The 3,749-nt window shown below is 60.4% G+C and overlaps 1 long non-coding RNA gene across 1 annotated transcript; it reads right to left on the bottom strand.

Annotated features, from left to right (window-relative positions):
* Positions 1–699: 699 nt before the first annotated feature.
* LOC116863378 lies at positions 700–3,449 on the bottom strand. Its single transcript, XR_004381816.1, has 3 exons — positions 2,954–3,449; positions 1,054–2,684; positions 700–731 (listed from the first exon to the last, which is right to left on the bottom strand). It is a non-coding gene; the product is annotated as an uncharacterized LOC116863378 (long non-coding RNA).
* Positions 3,450–3,749: the final 300 nt, after the last annotated feature.

Here is a 3,749-nt window from a genome sequence, read left to right as displayed (position 1 = left end):
AGCTGTTACCGTGAGAGGTTCACTGTGTGCCAAACAGCCGCCACTGCCTCCAGAACGCAAGGAAGAGTGTGAAACTCGGAATTATAGCGCTAGGAATGGGCCGCAGAGAATGGAATTCCTGAGAGCCTGGATCCTTCCTTTCCGAACCCGGGAACCCCGACGGCCTGGTGATTCTTCAGGCTCTGCACACAGAATGGGGTACTAGACGGCCGAAACTGGGCCTGGTTCTTTTAGGCAGTTCCAGAGGCCACCCCCGCGGACCATGCCGGCTCAGGAGCCGGCCTCCAGGGCTTAGCGGCGCGGGCCGTTGGCTACCCAGCAGACAGGAGGACACGCAGAGCCGCCCTGGCCGAGACCCAGAGGCAGGTGCAGAAGCCGCGCAGAGGGCGCGCTCGGTGCCCGGTGCACGGGTGCGCGGGCGGGCGCGGCAGGGAGGGGCGCCGGCTCCCGGAGCCCGACGCCAGGGCGTGGTGCAGGTGGCGGCGGGGGCAGAGTCGACACCGTACCTTGATTTTCGACCTGGCGACCGGGCGCTGCATTACCGCCAGGTGTCCGCCCGGGCCCTCGGCGTCGCCGGGCTCGGAGATTTCGCGTTCGGGGGCGCGCGGGGACGAGCTGCTCTCGGCGCCTCCAGGCTCCCCCGCGCTGCTGCTGCCGCCGCTGCTGCTGCTGCTGCCGCCGTCGCTGCGGCAGTCCTCGGGGGGGGTCGTGGAGCAGACGGCCGAGGCCCACTGCGAAGGGAGGGGCGGTGCCCCGACACACAGACACGCGGCGTCAGGCCCGGGCGTCCGCGGCAGTTTGACCTGCGGGCGGTGCCGCCGCCGCCGCCGCCGCCCCGCCCTGGACCTGGGCACCTGGCCAAGTGGGCAACACGCGGGGGTGGACGAGCGAGTCCCCGGCTGGGCCTCCGGAGCGAGCACGGGATTTGGGGGGCGGCTCCTCGGTCCCAGTCTCCGCGCCCACAAGGAACCGAGGGCCTTGGGTTGCTGCGGACCCCGCGCGCCAACTTCCCTCTCTTTGGGATAGGGGGTTAGGGGTCTGATCTCAACCCACCCAGCCCGAGGGGCTGACGGATCCTGGTGCAATCCCATGAGGACGTGGGACTAAGAGTAGCCCCTACTGGCCTTCGGTCTCCCCTCCTTCGGTTCACCTCGGCCAGCGCGGCAGCCAACGGTCCCGCCGCCGGGCAATTACTGGCGCCCACTAGGGGGAAGGGGGCGCAGGGCGTCCCGGGTTCCCAGCCTCTCACTCTCCGTCTTCCCGCTCCTCAAGAAGCACCCCCCTCCCCGCCGCCCCGAAAGAAGCGGCAAGGGGTGGAGAGTCCAGGCCCCGCGGAGGAGCGGAGGGAACCCGACCACCCCTGCCCCCACTCCGGGAGTCCCGCGCCCAGGCCCGGCCCCCGCGCGGCGCTCACCTGGGATGTAGGTGTCTGCCCTTTCCTCATCCGGGAGCTCATCCCAGCTGCGGACGGAGACCCCCGGGCTCCTCCTCTTCACCAGGAAGACTTTGGGCATGGCGTGGCCCCCTCCCCGGCCGGCGGCCCCCTCCTCCCGGCTGCTCCCCGCTAGAAACTGCGGCAGGGACTCGATACCCGGCTCCCGGCGGCCAGAGCCCACCTTCCCGCCTATCCTGCCCTCTCCCTCCGCCCCCCGCCGCGGCGCGGCCCAGGCCTCTCCCCCGCACGCCCGGCGACTCCCAGCCTCCAAGCTCCGCGACACCTATGCCTTAAATCGCGGGTGAGACCACGCCGAGGAAAAAGTTTCATAAGGTGGAATAGAAAAGGCACCAGGAAACTTGGGAGTGAGCATGCGCCCTGCAACATAACGGTGTCAACAAGCTCGCTACCTGTCCGACCGGTTCCGGCGGCCGGGGCTGCCTGTTCCAGCCCTTCCTTAGGCATGAATGTTTGCAAAAGAATTTAACGTCTGATTCTCCGCCCCCCTCCCCTTTTTAAAAAGGGAAGAACATTTTTTAATCAACCTCTCGCCCCAGTCCCCATCACATGCATCTCAGGGCAAACTCTTAGAGGTAAGCCCCCAGGTCCGCTTCCCCGCGCATCCATCCTAAGAGTTGGAGATTCCTGCGAGATGCACCCCCCCTCCCCGCCCCCAGGTGGATTGTCTCCGACAGGCAAGCAAGAAAATGGCTCAGTTCCTTCGGTCTTGGTGAATGGTTGCCGCGGCTAGTTGAAATCTCGGCGGGCGGAAGGTGGAGGCGGCGAGGAGACTGCAGGGCTCATCTCGTAAGGGGGGGGGCGACTTGGGGGCTTAGGCTCCCCATAATTTACAACAGTCCCCCAAATAAACACGGTAATAATATAATTTAAAGTTCGGCAGCTTTAGACCACGTCATTATTGATTTGTGCCGTACAATCTAGGAAAAACAAGTCGGCTAGCTCTGCTAAAGCAGCTTCCACTCCAAGACCTACCGCTCCAAGAGCCCCATCAACCCAGATAAACACACAATGGAAACAAAAGCCAAGCGCATGTTATGCAAACGCGGCTTCATAACAAATTTCTTATCCTTGCCCACTCCCATTATGGTCTCCCCCCAACCGCCCGCTCCCCAAATTCTGAGGTTGGGAAACACGTTTCCCAGCAAAGTGAAGTCGGCTGCTACTGGGGAGTTGGCTGGAGAGCTTTGTATTTATTTTTGGTTTTGGCTTTTCCTCTCTGCCTTTATACCTGGAGGGGGAGTTGGGAGAGAAGGAAGAGGAGTTGGTAAGAGAAAGATGCCAAGTTTCTAAGAGCAGCAGTGCCGGCATTTGGGGAGCGCGCGCTGTCCCTCTCACGGCCGCAGCTCGGGTGCCCCCGGGGACGCGCAGCAATGCCTCCACGCCTGCGGTGGGAGCTCCTGTGGGCGATCAGACTTGCGCGGGCTCCCGGGGCTGTGCAGGGGCGCGTTTAGCCCGGAGCTCCCTGGCGCCCGCAGCTCGCCCATCCGCCAGACTCACCTGTCTGTAACCTGACCCGCTGCGCGCCCAGCCCACAGGGCTGAGGAATCAACACAGCGGTTTTCCCCGTCCTCTTCCGCCCTGGAATGGCCCTTGGGGACACAGCAGCCTGGTAACGGATTTCTCGGCTCGGCTGGAGTACTCTCCCCGCGCACTGAGAGGGGGCGCAGCTCTCCTGGGTCTGAGGAGCGAGGAGACGCGCCATGCCTCGGGGTCTGCCCTCAAGAGGTCACCCTCTCCTGGCTCAAGCCTGTCTGGACTCCAGATTTTCTGAGAACAATCAACTAAGGACAAAGAGACTTTGATCCGGTTAAGCCCGGAGTGGAGAAGGAAGACATTTCTATAGCGGCACGAGGAAACGAGGCTTCTTTTTAGTCCATGAAGCTGATGGCGCCGCTTCTGGGAGAATCTGAGAATGTATTTTTATCTACCAACAAACGAAGATTTTCTAGAAAGGAGCTTGGTTGAATGAAAGTAAAATAAAGTAAAACTATGAAATCACAGAATGACCTCTATCTCATAAAAATCTTTAAAACTTCCCTTAGTTCAAAATTCCTTCTATTGCGAAAAAGGCGGCCAACCCCATTAACAGATTTTTTTTATTTTATTGAATTTCAAATCAATAAGTGCCTGAACCACTTTGTCCTTTATCTGAAAAGAATATAAAATGACAGATTATAAGACTAGAAACCTCAAGAAGCAGTGCATCGTTCAGCAGATTGGGAATGAAAATTAACAGGAATAACTACACTTTTTTTTAAGGATTGTTGGATGCACACTTACTATGATATTTGAG

Source organism: Lontra canadensis, unplaced genomic scaffold, assembly GCF_010015895.1.
Source record: "Lontra canadensis isolate GAN:19392208 unplaced genomic scaffold, GSC_riverotter_1.0 scaffold998, whole genome shotgun sequence".
Lineage (NCBI taxonomy): Eukaryota > Metazoa > Chordata > Mammalia > Carnivora > Mustelidae > Lontra > Lontra canadensis.
Note: the sequence above shows the minus strand (reverse complement) of the source record. Positions and strands in the feature narration are given on the sequence as shown.